Source organism: Stegodyphus dumicola, chromosome 3 (assembly GCF_044657685.1).
Source record: "Stegodyphus dumicola isolate Sdum_Otavi_A_Nest chromosome 3, ASM4465768v1".
Taxonomy (NCBI): Eukaryota; Metazoa; Arthropoda; class Arachnida; order Araneae; family Eresidae; genus Stegodyphus; species Stegodyphus dumicola.
This window is the reverse complement of record NC_140770.1, coordinates 53,330,299-53,346,431: the sequence shown is the minus strand read 5'-3', so window position 1 is coordinate 53,346,431 and position 16,133 is coordinate 53,330,299. Positions and strand designations below refer to the sequence as shown.

Sequence of the window (16,133 nt, the reverse complement as noted above, 5' to 3'; positions counted from 1 at the left end):
ACCAGCAGAGTTTATATAGCTTTCGGCTCGTGTTCGAGAACATTCTGGGCTAAACTGGTAAGAATTCGTTCCAGAAGGTTCTCCATCTGTCCATGGCGTATCGCCAATTTTGTCGCCAAATGGGCGATTTCTCACCAAGTATGGCAACACTGCCTTGCCATTTTATGGCAACCCTAAAACTGCTTTGCGGGGAAGCTGTCTCACCGCGCCTGTACAATTCGTAACAATATCACTTTCCCGCCTGCTGTAGCTCCGTAAGCATGTAATTAACCGCTCAGCATCTTCCTTTATTGTAACAATATAATCTAGGTATATAAAGTGAGACACTTATAGCCCCCTACTGTTGTACCAATTAAGAAGATACATGATATGAAATTCGCCTAGAAATAAAAGTGATTTTTAACCATCAGACTGGTTTGTGCTTTTCCCATACTCCACTCACCTACATAACGGTTTAAGCTTTTGTGACCGCTTTTTGACTCGGCATGGCCTAGAGGAACTCATTTACAATTTTATATTTCTACATCATGAAAGCATGATGCGCTCGTGATAAGTTTATACAGATTATGCCTTTTAATTTCCATATCATAATGTGCATTAAAAACAGTGAATAAGCAAAGCTTAAAACAGGTGATCTCAACCAGATGAGAATTTCATAGTTTAAGGCGGGGGGGGGGAAGGGAATATGATCAGCTTTTATTTGTCTGTTAAGTATTTAGTTTTAGTTTAAGCATATAAAACACTATTTTTTATTAGTCCAAAGGGGCTTTGTCTCTGAGGAACTATTGTTTTCGTTGTGCGATTTTGCGTCGAATTACTCTGAATATCCGTTTCATTTTTCAAACTGTTCCCACCAAATATTATCGCCCTGTATTATATTTCAAGTATTGTATTCCCTGTATTATATTATTATTTTTTAAAGTTTTGGTAATATCTATACATTTTGTTGTTTAATTTATAAAACACGTTAAAAGAAATCGAAATCTTAATAAATGCATATACGTATTTTTCATGTTTTGGGAAGGACGAGGGGGGCGAACAGGGCCCGATTAATGTATAAGCTACATAGGGGTTTCTTGGGGGGTTCCCAAAAAGATTAAAATATAGTATAAATAATATTAAAATATATTATAACAGACTTTTAAAGGGCCTCATATCTCAAACTGTTTATCAAGTCTAAATCTGGCTGGGATCTTTTAGCAACGGTAAAAAGGATGAAAACCATTGGCTTAGATCATTTGTTCAAATGACATGCACCAGTGCATTTATAATATTTAGGCAGACTTACTCATTTAATTTTGTTTCTTAAACTGGTCTTTCCAGTGTATGGAAATTGAAAAGAACAGGAGATAAAAAATGCATACATGGTAAAAAAAAGAATTTATGTTTCCAGGTAAGCTAAAAGATAACAGCGTTGCCAATCAATCCATCTTTCAGTGATTTTGGTCGCGTCAAAACGCATGTTACGACGATAAGAACGGAAAATTTGATATCGTTTTACGAGCACGATGACAGCTGATGATTAGATTATAAACGCCCATGTTATACAGTTATATGGTACGTAACAGTGCTCAGAAAGCTCTAAATGGCAAAGTTTTCGACACTTTAGACATTTCAAGATAAGTTATCGTGTCTTATGAGGACAACTTTTTACGTTTGCTGTTGCTTGCAAATTTTACATCGCAAATTGCAGAATTTCTTCTCGAATATTTTTATTGTATGACGCTATGCCAGTTTTTTGATTTTCAATATTGAATTTGCTGTTTCAGTGAGTTAACGACTAAACTCAAAATGATCGTATTTCCTTGTTTCATGAATCCTGTTACAGCATCCAAGTTTAACGGAAAGTGTGCGCATCACCATAGATGTTCAATTATAATCAATGACTTTTTTACTTCGCTATACGAAGTAAATCATATTTCAACGAAAACATCCATTTTGACCGCTATTTTGATGATGTTTTTGCGTAACATCTGTTTGCATGGATAGAATAAACAACTCTTTTTTTGTATGTAGACATGCATATATCTCGCATAACTCATAAATAAGTTTCTTCAAAAAGTTGAAATTTTGTGTATGGGAATGCTATAATATGTAGTTGTGCACCTTTCTTTCTGGTTGCAATCGGCTGCACTAAAAGTATACATATGCATGCATACATCCATTCCGTTACCCGGCTCGCTGAGCTCAGTATTTTTGTTTTTCTGTGTTGGTAAATTGTGCATTTTTTGCTTTAAAAGTGATTGAATTATGTTGTTCTCATGTTCCGGTTAAGGTTTTTATGCCTTCATTAATGTGCATGCAATAGTTGTAGAATTATCAGCAATTTAAGCTTATAATTAGCTTTAAGCTTATAATTAATTTAAGCAATAATTATCAGCTTCTTTAGGCTTAGTCGCTTAAGTGCAACTAAGCCTAAAGAAGCCGTCATTTGTTTCCTTTTAAAACTCTTAGTAGAACAGTGAATGAAGTAGAACAGTTTCTGCGCATTCAATGTCTTTTTGCCGAGTGGGACCAAAAGTAAACTTTGAGTTTGGGCACCGAAATATCTACCTTCCTGCCCTCTGACTGAATTGCTTGTTTTTGCGCAGAAACTCTTAATTTTAATAGTAAAATTGTTTTTTAACTGTTTTTAACTGTATTTGATATTTTATAGTATTCTGCATTGTACAATTTTTTATGTGATTAAAATCATATATCACTTATTTCTTTGTGTTTTCCTTGGTTATGCCTTAAAAGTAACATATGTACTTAGTTTTACTTCAAAGTAAAACCGTCTGTTACAACTCCCTTAACATACCAAGCTCATTTTTACATCAAGCTGTTCTATTTACAAGCGTTTTATTTCATCTATAAAACACGTTTAGAATTGCAAAGTTCTGTCACATATGAGGACGTACTGTATTAGCGAATACAGTAATGTCCCAGTACCATTAAAACATTGTACACTAGTACCGTTTGAAAGCTCTAGTACAATTCAAATGCCTTAAAGGCATAAAGGTGTCTACAACATACTGTTTATGAGCTTTTAGTTCCAACAAAAATGGAAAAAACGCACAATTAAAGGTGGCTCGTCGAAAAAATGTCAAGTCAACTAACACTTTTAGGGAAAATACGACTTGCAAAGGGGTGTTTCTTTACGATATGTTTCGAACTTCGTACTGACAAGTTAACGTGACGATGTTATATTTACATCAAAATTAATTTATTATGCACATAACATTATTTTATGATTAATAATTTAATTTAAAAATATTAATAATAGAAAAATATGAAAACTTTCAGATTTTACATTACGCCCGAAGGGGCGTAATTGTAGCAGTATGTATGTTACCTTTATTTATTAAATACCATGTTCTTCGCACTTAAAAAATTCAATTCAACAGCAATATCGCAAAACAATTTTAAAATGAGCATATCTTTAGAATTTCCGATGCAAAGTCTCGTAGAAATATAAGATACTGGAGATAAAAATACTTCCCCCCCTCGTACAGTGCTGCCATTGATCGCTTTGAAATCTTTGAGTTTGTTAATCGAAAATTCGTTAAAGTGTTACAAAATATGAAATCTATAATAAAACAAATTTCAAATTCTAAATTATGGATTCCAGATGCCCATATTCGGTAGAAGATTATGTTATTCAAAATTTGATGTCTCTAGGTATGTTGTTTTATCACAATGCGAGTAACATGTGTGCATTTATGCAGATTCTTCATTATTTAATTTCTTTAAATGTAACAGAGGGTGTTAATATTTGGTAGCAGCAATTTTAAAAGTGAATCAACGTTTATAGTGACTCGACGGAAAATGCCAAAACGAAATTAATAGTCCTTCTGGACAAATTGCCCCTTTGGACTAAAAATTTTCATTTAGTTTTAAAAAATCCCTGTAAGACTTTTATTGTTTTTTGATTTAGTATTATTATTTTAATTACATTATTTTATGATTAATATTGATAAGCGTTATCTTGAACTATTTATTCAGTAGTTATTACTGAATTAATTACCATTCATCTAATTCTATTTTTAATTCAAAGGGGTTTTGTCCCTGAAGGATTATTGTATTCGTGTTGCGATTTTGCGTTGAATCACTATAAATGTCTGTTTCACTTTTCAAACTGTTGCCACCAAATGTTAGAGTCCTGCGTTATATTTGAAGAAATTAAATAATGAAAAATCTGCATATATGTATGTATATTTCTCGCATTGTGATAAAATAACGGTACATAGACCCATCGAATTTTGAATGACGTAATCCTCCTACGAATATGGGTATGGGGAAAATCAAATTTGAAATTTGAATTTGTTTATGATCGATTTTATATTTTATAAAACTTTAACAAATTTTTATTAACGAACTCAACGATTTAGAAGCGAGCAATGGCAACGGGTGTACAGCAAAAACATTTTTATCTTCAGCGCGCGTTTCTCTGCATCGGAAATTTTTAAGGATATGCTCATTTTAAAACTATTTTGCGACATTGCTCTTGAACTGAATTTTATGGTTTAAGCGCAAAGAATGTGATATTTAATAAATAAAGGTAACATACAAAATGTTAAAAAAACACCCCTTTGGACGTAATTTAAAATCTGAAACATTTTAGATTTTCTTTAAATTAAATTGTTATAAATATTATATTTTTATTTTATGAATAATGATTTATTTAAAATCTAATATTAATAAAATTTTTATGACGTAGTGAAACAATTTTTTTTTCCGTTAAGAGTTTTATTAGTTAAGAATGAAAAGAGTTAAATTCTAATTGTACAGCAATTTTAATTAGGAATTAAATCTCCTCATTTATAGAAATAATTACTTTGATGATGTTTATCAAGATGACGCTTATCAATAAAACAAGTAGAGCCAACGGAAAACAATATATTTGTTAATATTATTTTTATATTATTCGAAGACAAGAAGATTACAAGTATATAAGATTTGCCTCTTGAACTAGACCATAAAAATAGCAAAAACTGTCACTCCAAACCTTTATTTGTCAAGATGAAAACTGGCGACTTTAAAAACGAAAAATCCCTCGGAAAGCGGAGAAATAGGGTAGTTCCATAGAAAGCTGTTGATCGCAAAAGAAAACGGAAGAGGAGAGTGAATGTTGTTTGCAAGTCAAAGTATGACAACAAATGTCGTAATTTATGGCACTTGCGAGAGTGTAAATGGGTATAAACGGCAAAATATTTTTAAAAAATAAATAATAAAAAATGATGGAAGCAAAGAAATATATGCTCACTGCTTCAGGTGGTTTAAAAAAGTCCCTGCCACAGGTTACAAAAGAATATTAAAGGTCAAATTGCAAGTTCTCTTTTAGCCTTGAAATAATGATTAGAAATATATTTTATTACTTCGAGCGGAAAACATTTACGACCACGCGAAGATTATATTATAGCACGGCCGCAAGTGATACGAGAAAGGTTAATCTGTGCACATATCTCTTGTAATCTTTCATTCATAATCGCATAAACTGTCGCCAGAATTCACGTGTCGGCACGTGAACAAGCAACCTTGCGCGGGGAGCTCGTAAAACCATTTAATAACGCAATTCGGACGATGCTCAGATCACAATGGTGATTTAATTGAGTGGCGATCCGCAACGCCTTTCCCGTCCGCAATCAATATTCATTGAGCTCTCGTCGTCTCCTCCCCGCCCTTATTCGATTATGTTTTCATCTTGCTGCAGTTGATTTACAGCAAAGACTTTGGTTTGTTTTTTAGCCCTTAGGACGCTTAGCCGAGCGCGTCGGTTCTTTTCAAATTATGCAAACGTTTCAGTTCTCTGCTTCTTCTACACCGTGCCAGCTTTAAATAGATGAATAAATGAATAAAAAGCGAGAGAAAAATATGTAAAGGAAAACGGTTGCAAATGATTGCAACACGGTTGCATTTATTAAAAAAAAAAAATTCTTAATTCTTTTCCCTCTGATTCAATTTCTATTTCGATTTTATATATATATATATATATAAAGCCTGAGTAAAAACTTTAAGGCCAGTAAAAATATTTGAGAAAATGTAAAATGAAATAAAAGGGATTCAAATAATATTAATTATTAAAGTTCATTGATAAGAAATAAATACTATAAACATAATTTGTAAATACATAATTATGAGAAACATGTGGTTATTTACAAAGTTAGTATTTCTGCCTGAGTAAAAAACTTTAAGGCCACCAGTCATTTTTTAAAAATAAATATAATATAATCGTGTAATTACCATTGCAACTACTAGCTTGTGACAACGCTGCAATTTTCATATTTGTCATACGTTTCTTCGAAGTATTGGTGATCTTTGTGAAGATGGCGAAAGGTAAGAAGTTAACCGATCGTGAAAGAGGAGAGATCGAAGTTTTGTCTTCAACAGGAATGAATAGTCGTGCTATTGCGATAAAGATAGGAAGATCAAAGACTGTAGTCAACAATTTTTTAAAATTGAAAGACAATTATGGTAAAAAGAATACTGGGGGGAAGACCTAAAACTTTGTCCTCGCGTGATGAAAGAAGAGTTTACCAACTTGTATCTACTGGAAAGTACTCAACCAGGAAACTGATTCCGACGACAGGTTTAAAAGTTTGTCAAAAAAAGATTTATAACACAATTAGAAGGTCTAGGTTCACTTATACAGCAAAATTGACTAAGCCTCAGTTACTGCAGAGACACAAAATAGAGCGTTTGAACTTTGGTCAGAAAGTCATGACCTGGGACAACCAATGGATAGAAATTATTTTTTCTGACAAAAAAAATGGAATTTGGATGGACCAGATGGCTGGTATTTCTACTGGCATGATATAAGAAATGAAAAAGAAATATTCTCCAAGCGCATTTTAGTCATGACTTGGGGCTGTTTTGCTTACAATGGTGCGGGCTCAATTGCATTCGTTTCAGGTAGAATGAATTCACAAAAGGATACCAAAATGTCCTAACAAGTCATCTTTTGCCAAATGCTGAATGTCTTTCTGGAGAAAATTGGAAATATCAGCAAGACAATGCATCGATCCATTCGAGTAACAGCACAAAAAATTGGTTCCAAGTCAACAATGTTGAAACTGTGAAATGGCCAGCTAGATCACCTGACCTCAACCCAATCGAGAACCTTTGGGGTGACTTCTGACTTAGCAAGAAGAGTTTATACAAATGGGAGACATTTTACATCAACAACAGAGCTGAAATCTACTATCGAAGATGAATGGTATAAAACCGACCCCACCCTTTGTCAAAAACTCGTTTTATCCATGAAAACAAGAATATTTGAAGTAATTCGAAGAAAAGGCTTCAACACAACCTTATAAGAATTTGTAATTTTTTTCTTATATGTTATTTTCTATGTTGGCCTTAAAGTTTTTACTCAGGCTCAAATATTCATCTGTGTGTTCTGTAATATTTTCTAATAATAAAATATTTGCAAATTAATTTTTCTACTTTTTTTACTTTTATTTAAGCTCAATAATTAGCAATCAAATGCTATTTTAATTCCTCAGTTTAAATGTTTCCATTTTCTCAAAAATTTTTACTGGCCTTAAAGATTTTACTCAGGCTTTATATATAATTTAAAGTAAAGTATTAAGAACAAACGAAAAAAGACCTATGTGGTCAAAAAGATAAATTATAGTACGCACGCTAAAAACTTGCCAAAAACTGTGGCTCCGCGAAAATTTCAACATAAGCAAATTTAGTTGCTATGAAATGCGTGAAAAAAGAGAAATATACAACATTTGAATTAACAAAATTAACAATTGAAAATTAACAAAAATAGTAAGCTATAGGCTAAACGAATTAATTAGATTTAAAACACAGTAAAATACTAATCAATTAATCGAGGTAAAAATAGAAATAAAATAAATATTAAGAAGCGGTAAATGGTTAATTAGCTCAATTCGAAGTTCATTTTGGCTTCTCAGGGGAAATTTTTTTTAAATGAATTTCGAATTAAGCTAACTCCATCACGCGTTTCGCCGAAACAGACAATTGAAATTGTGCGCGACAAATTTTTTAATGAATTAAATAAACTATGTCAAAAACTTTAGTCTCAATTCTCTGTTCCAATTTCCCGACGCGTCCGCTTACATTGACACATTAAGGTGTAAAAAAGATAATAAATAAATAATGGGAAGGCAATTCCGATGTACAGAAAAAAATAAATAGCGATATGCTATTAGTCAAAATATACAAGATCTTATGGGTGGACCTGCGAGCTTGAAAAGTTAATACTTTGTAAAAGTACTGTAAATTATATTTAAATCAAAACGTAAAAGATAATATAATAGACGAATTGAAGCATGGGTCTTATCAAGACCAAGAAAAAAATTATTAAAAACAGACCTGGATCATAGCCGTCTTCCTTGCTTTCAGATTGTATATTACGCCCAAGGGGCGTTTTATACGTTTTGTGTGTTTGTGTGTTACCTTTATTTATTAAATACTAGCCAGCTGTGCGGCCAGCCTTCGTTTCGCTTTTAAATGTACTAGAAAATGCCTAACACGAAGCATTAAATTTAAAAACTGCACAGAATTTTACTCTGCAAAACAAATTTATAAAACAAAACAAAACAAAAAAAAAAAAAAAAAAAAAAAAAAAAAAAAAAAAAACCTGAAATGTTTTAGATTTTAAATTAAGTCCAAAGGGGCGTTTTTTAACATTTTGTGCGTTACCTTTCTTTATGAAATATCATGTTCTTCGCACTTCAACCATAAGAACCAGTTCAACAGCAATATCGCAAAATAGTTTTAAAATGAGCATATCTTTAGAATTTCCCAAACAGAGACTCATGCGCTAAGGAGATAAAAGATAAAAATGGAGGAGGAGAATAAGGATTAATAATAAGGATAATAAGGATAATGGATATTAAGGAGATAAAAATGCTTTTTCTGCGCAACGTTGCCATGGGTAGCTTTGAAATACTTGAGTTCGTTAATCAAAAATTCGTTAAAGTTTTACAAAATAGGAAGTCGATCATAAAACAAATTCCAAATTTCAAATTTGGTCTTCCACATGCCCATATTCGTTGGACGATTACGTCATTCAAAATTTGATGGCTCTATTTACCGTTATTTTATCACAAGGCTAGAAATATACATACCTTTATGCAGATTATTCATTATTTAATTTCTTCAAATATAATGCAGGAATCTAACATTTTGTGGCAACAGTTTGAAAAGTGAACCGACATTTATAGGAGTCCGACGCAAAATGCCAAAACGGAAGTAATAATCCTTCGAAACTCAAATCCCTTTGGACTAAAAAGAAAGAAAGAAAAGAAAAAGTAAATCTGAAAGGTTTCAGATTTTAAATTATGTGCAAAGGGGAGTTTTTTTTTTTTTTTTCCAATATTTTGAGTGTTACCTTTAGTTATTAAATATCATGTTCTTTGCACTTAAAACCACTTTGCACTTAAACCACAAAATTCCCCATATTCGTAAGAAGATGACGTCATTCAAAATTCGATGGCTCTATGTACCGTTTTATTACAATGCTAGAAATAGACATACATTTATACAGATTTTTCATTATTTAATTTCTTCCAATATAATGCAGGTCTCTAAAATTTGGTGGCAACAGTTTGAAAAGTGATTCGCAGTTTATAGTGAATCGACGATAAATCGTAAAACGAAAATAATAGTCCTTCAGGGAAGAAGCCCCTTTGAACTAAAAAAATCTCAAAGTTTTCAGATTTTAAATTACGTTCAAAGGGATGTTTTTTAACGTTTTGTGTGTTACATTTATTTATTAAATATCATGTTCTTTGCACTTAAACCATGAAATTCAGTTCAATAGCAACGTCGCAAAATAATTTTAAAATATGCGTATCTTTAGAATTTCCGATACACAGTTCCGCGCGCTGGAGATAATAAGGTTTTTTTCCCTCCGTAGAGTGTTGCCATTGCTCGCTTTTAAATCGTTGAGTTTATTAAATTAAACAAAAAGCTGTTTTTGTTTTCATTACATTTAAATCACGTATTGGGGGGGGGATCAAAGGGAAAAAAAAGAGAAGTCAGAGAGAAAAAGAAGCTGTTGCCAAATCACATAGCTTGATAATTCATATTTATACAAATCGCAGCAATGAATTTTTAATCAAAGAAATGAAGGAGCCATTTAAAAATAACATGAATCCTTTTAATTATTATATTATGGTATGAAAAAAGCAAATCTTACTTAAAGTAATATCTTAGCTACCTATTTTGATGCATAACAAAATTAAATTTCGTTCCATTACATTATAAATAAATAATCTCTTTTACATCATAACGATAACCGTAGAAATTTATTATGTGATTTTAAAACAAAGGGTTGGCTGTATCAAAACATATAGCCAATGTCGCTATATATATTTATGTATAAAAAAAAAGAAAAGGTTTATTGTTTTCTAATTTTTGCAGCTCAAAGCGCAAAATTCTTGACCGCAAAGGTCTTTCCCCTTCCGTTCTCCCTTCTTTAAAGAAAAAAAAAAAAAAAAAAAAAAAGGTACCTAAAAATTCGAAAGCTTTCAGATTTTATATTACGCCTAAAAGGGTCCTTTTTTTAGCGTTTTGTCTATTGCCTTTATTTATTAAATATCATGGTTTTCGCACTTAAACCACATAAAATTAAATTCAACGGCAATATCGCAAAATTGTTTAAAAAGAGCATATCTTCAGAATTTCCGATACACAGTCTCGCGCGCTGGAGATAAAGATGATTTTTTCCGTACAGTGTTGCCATTGCTCGCTTTGAAATCCTTGAGTGTATTAATCAAAAATTCGTTAAAGTTTTACAAAATATGAAATCGATAGTAAAACAACTTCCAAATTTCAATATTGGGCTTCCAGATGCCCATATTCTCAGTTGGATTACATTATTCAAAATTGGATGGCTCTAGGTACCGTTGTTTTATCACAATGCGAGAAATACACATACATTCATGCAGATACTTCCTTACTTAATTTCTTCAAAAATAATACAGGGCGATAATATTTCGTGGCAAGAATTTAAAAAGTGATTCGCTGTGTATAGTGAAACTCCCCAAAACGCCGCTTTGAGAACTAAAATCCTTTCTGGGCTAGCGCCCCTTTGGGCTTTAAATATATATATAGATACATAGCGTATATAGCGGGAATAATATTGCATACATGTAAAACAGGGATCGATATTTTTCAAGTAAGGAATAGTTTAAAGGTAATACCATACATAATTAAACAAATTATTAAATTTGCTTCTAAAAACGTTGCGCGGAATCCAGTTTGAATACCCATTTGTTTCTTAGTTACCCCCCCCCCACATACACACACACACACACACACAAAAAAAAAAAAAAAAAAAAAAAAAAAAAGAAAGTTTTCATGTTTTATATTACGCCCAAAAAGGATTTTTTTTTCCCTTAACGTTTTGTGTGTTTTTTATTTATTAAATACCATGTTCTTCGCACTTAAACCATAAAATTCAATTCAACTGCAATATCACAAAATAATTTAAAAAGAGCATATCTTTAGACTTTCCGATACATTCTCGCATGCTGGAATATTTTTTTTCCCTGCACAGTGTTGTCATTGCTCGCTTTGAAATCATTGAGTTTCTTAATCAAAAGCTCATAAATGCTTTACAAAATATGAAACAGATAATAAAAGAAATTTCAAAATTTGGCTTCCAGATGCCCATATTCGGGTGGAGACGTAAGTTATTCAAAACTGGATCGCTGTAGGTACCGTTGTTTTATCACAATGCGAGAAACATACATATATTTATGCAGATTCTTCATTATTTAATTTCATTAAATATAATACAAGGCGGTCATATTTTTTGCTGGCAACAATCACAACAAAAGTGAAACGCGACAAAATGCCAAAGAGCTATTAATTTCGCCCTTTGGGCTATATATATATATATATATATATATAATATGCTACTCATGCATGTTTCCACAGAAATTAAATATTTATCAATACTTTTATCTATTAAATCTGTTTTACCTTCCCTAATATAAATAAAACAATTTTAAAATTAACTTAAATATTTACAATATTAAATATTTACATGCACAACTATAATAATTTTCTTTTGCCTTTTTTTTCTAACATTTAAGCAAGACAAAACGTTAAGCAGTCTAGCTAGCATACATCAATACCATCTTCATTTGAAATGCTTGTAACCTTAACAAAAATAAAAAGTTTATCATAATAGAAATTTTAATCTGTCTTTATTTGATAATAACTGCGAACATTTGTTGCTTTTCATACCGTCCGAATAATTAAATTATTTTTGTAGCACTTGTAATGAGTATTGTTCCAAAAGGAATATTATAGTGCCAAACAGGCGATATCTCGCCAGAAACTATACTTTTCCAGAATGCTTCGTAAAGAGAATGGGGCCGCAGGGGGCCCATTCTTTGGCGAGCTCGAGCTGTCAGGCCCCGTAGATGGATCGCCAGGAGACTGCGCCCCTAATTTCATTTGCACCCTCATTCGAGCGATTCGGGGGAGGGAGGCTCAATTGATTAATAATTCCTTGTGACAAAAAAGGAAAAACAACAAATGTTGAAAAAAAGTGAAATGACACTCCTTTATAGGAGCTCGATGGTAAATTGTAGTTACAAACCGCAAAAGAAAATGAGAACAACTCTCCCTGACTGCGTTCGCTATGTCGGCTTGTCAGTAAATCAGTTTTCATCAGACATTGTGCACGATCTATCATTATTTGGATTAAATTATGTATGAAAAGACTGAAGCGTGTGATAAAGTTTATACTCTTCTCATAGCATTTACCATTCAGCATTTATTAACAAGTAACTCGTGTTTTCTCTTTCGATTTTCGACTAGAAGAGTAGGCAGTTTTACCTTGAATATAATATAAGCATTTATCATCTCAGTGTTTCGACTGATTAGATTAAAAGTGAAGGTAATAACCATCCAAAACTTTTGTCACATTCTACAATTTTCGGTAAGACAAATGTGATCTACTGGGCATTCTGGGCTATTACTGAAAAAAGGATAACTAATGGGCTCCTCGAGCCTTTTAACTTAGAAAAGTGCACTGCTCGTGGTAAGTACATCAAACCACGTTACTTTAAAAAATATTTTAGATTCCTGAATCGAGTGTTAAGGAAAACTAATTGAAAGAAATCTTTCGGGAAGGATAAAAAAATCCCACAAATTTATTTTAGCAAGAAATTTTGGATATCTTGGGTCTGAGCCAGTCTGAGGGAATTTGCAACATGAAATGTCCTGAATGTCTTTTCGCCATTTGTCCACGTGGAAATTTGTGTTGGTTTGCATCGCTGTCCATTATTTTGACATATAGTTTACTTCGAATTGCTTCTGCAAAAAGGAGATGTTTCATGTTTTTTAATGTAGTAATAAATTCAGATTTTGTGATTGTTAGGTATTGGGTAGGTATGGCATTGCACATTTATTCTTGGTCTACGAAGAAGTCACTTCCACAGATATGAAAACATGCTCAATCGCAAGTGCTTGCTATACAACTGCGTTGCAGAATTACATAATTCCAGAACTGCACCAGTGAAATGTCATTAACGACACTGATGGATGCAAGATAGTGCTCCTCCAACGTCACTACATTTGTTCGGCAATCAAACGATGTCCTTTGTCACTTATCCTTAACCATTTTAAGCCTCCATGCCCATTGTGGTCCATACAGTGGTGATACATTTCCGTCGGCATTTATTAATGTGACCTATAATGAACTCTTGGTCACAAAAACCTTTGTAAGATTTGTGAATTTCCCAGCGTGACTATGTAATTTTCATGTATTTCATGTCTTTCAATCGAAAAGCTGTTAATAGAACAGCGAGGATATCCGCTTAGTCCTCCCCCCAACCCAAGCTAATTGACGTGGTCAGTATTACAAACGTTTAGTAAGGGCCGTATCACACATTCAAAACACTTCGGAAGAATAACTGTTCAATAATTTTTCTGATTTCTTACATAATATACAAGAGCCAGTCACCATGGATGACTTTGGGGTTACCATATAGAGAAACCTGGCTCTTCATTGCCGTAGTCTGTTACTTTAGAACAGGCATTTCAAGGCCATTTCTTTCCTTCGCGGACTATAATTCGTAACCATGACAACAGCTGCTGCGAAAGAAATGTTCGAATCCTCCAATTTGCCTAATGCCTTTGTACGGCGATGTCGACACACGTGGCGATCGTCAATGAAAGGAGTGTCGTTACGACCTTGAAGTGCCTAATTTAAAATTGTAGACTATAAGAGACTACAAACAAAAGAATCCCATTCAAAGTTCTTTAGTTTGATGCTGATTGAGTGAAAAAGTATTACCCACACCTTTTTAAAGAAGGGAGGAAAAAATCGTGTTTCTTGCAATGATAAAGCTGGTATAGAAATAGTTTAAAACAATCATTTGTCCAAAACAAACTAATGCATGATAAAGCCTTAAGAGTGCTTTTTTTCTTTGCGTATGTATTTTGTGAAATTGATTTTTTACAGACTGTTTTACTTCTTAAATTTATTAAATTTTCAGATTTTGTGACAATATTATGCTATTAATCTTATATTAATAATTTATAAAACCTGGTTTTCCTAAACTTTAGCTTAAAATTTAGAAGACTTTTAAACTGAAATGTACTAAGATGTGAGTGATAACATAGTACTTGACTTGGACTATCATAAATCCAGTTATCTGTTAGGTGAAATAGATAATGTGGTAATAAAATAGATAATGTGGTTATCTGTTAGGTGAAAGTGATGAAGCATATTTTTTTTTAAACAGATATTGTTAAAAAAAAACATGGACATTTAGAATAGAATACAGTGATAACAAAAAGATCATAATTTTCTCATTTGAAACACCACATTCTAGAAAATAAAATTTTATTTTACCTTCAAGTATTTGACGAATTGCAACAACTTTCTGTACCCACTGTTGAGAAAACTTCAGAAAACTTGAACGCAAAATTCGCCTAAACTGGTAAAGCACGGAGAAGAAAGACAAATAATTGTACGTTATTAACTATACCAAACAATACCTTGCATAATAATAATAAATGTTACTAATTATCAGCAAATTCGTATTAATGTGCAATATGTAAATTTATATAGGATGCTGATTCATATAATTGACTAAAATTACAATAAAATTATAAATAATTTATCTTATATAAAAAAAGACGTGTTTACTGGATAACTAAGCTGGATAAGCTTACGTTTGCCCATTCTTTTAATGACTGAAGTAATTTTTCCAAAGTAGACTTTGAAATTATCTTAAACATCCAACCTGATTTCACATTTATTTTTATAAAGCTGTTGAAAATCTAAAGTCAAGTTCCTAAGATAAGCCGCAACAACGGTACAGTTCAGCTACTTTATTGTTACTAGACCTAGAGACTTTTGAATTAGATCCATAGCAAAATCAACGAATTTCTTCAAGAAATTTCTCAGCGCTTCTGTAAGGTATAAGCGATAAGCAACGGAGGACGTGGGCACTGTCCCTTTACCAAAAGGTTAATCGGTATAGCACCACGTCCACCTATATCTAGAGCCTAAAGAGGAATCACAAGACGCCACGCACCGGGCTCCCAAACCCAAAGCCAAATTCAACCCGGGGGCAGTCCAACAGACCAAATGCCCACGAAAGACAGTCCTAACAACCGCCCAGGCCCCACATTTATTAAATAAAATAACAAAAGCGTGCAGGGCCAAAAAGGGCGAGTTTTGACAATAAGCAAAACTTTTACAAAGGTGTAATACACACAAATATAGAATATACATAAGCTAAAGTACAGTCTGATGTTGGGCAGCCCAATAATATACAATGAGTAAAATATAGACAGTAGAATTAAACTTAATGACAATATAACATAAAAATAGAGAACATAGTGACATAATGAATGTAAATGATTACAGCAATACACAGAGGATATACCAAAAGAAATAAAAATAAAATAATACAATAGCCATCAGTGTGTGACTGGAAGTACTGATACATGGGAAATGCGTAAAGCATTCAGAATTCGACTTAATTCAGAAGACTAACAACTGGATCGGGATACATTGCATAGCCAAGTACATATATTTGACAAAACAACATATTGAAAGTCAGTGTAATAAACTAGATATTCGCTATGACAAAGTCATGTTACAATACCGCAGGTAGTGATGTGATACAGAAGAAGTAGGTAGC

The 16,133-nt window shown here is 32.5% G+C and overlaps 1 long non-coding RNA gene across 2 annotated transcripts in view; it reads right to left on the bottom strand.

Annotated features, from left to right (window-relative positions):
- The window catches only part of LOC118191502 (uncharacterized), a 179,286-nt gene that overhangs the window by 55,482 nt on the left and 107,671 nt on the right, over positions 1-16,133 (bottom strand). The window contains exon 2 of one of the 2 annotated variants that reach the window (XR_004758609.2): positions 14,834-14,918. The exons of the other annotated variant lie outside the window; for it this stretch is intronic. This is a non-coding gene — a long non-coding RNA (uncharacterized LOC118191502). The remainder of the gene's footprint in view (positions 1-14,833; positions 14,919-16,133) is intronic. 2 annotated transcript variants of the gene reach the window in all.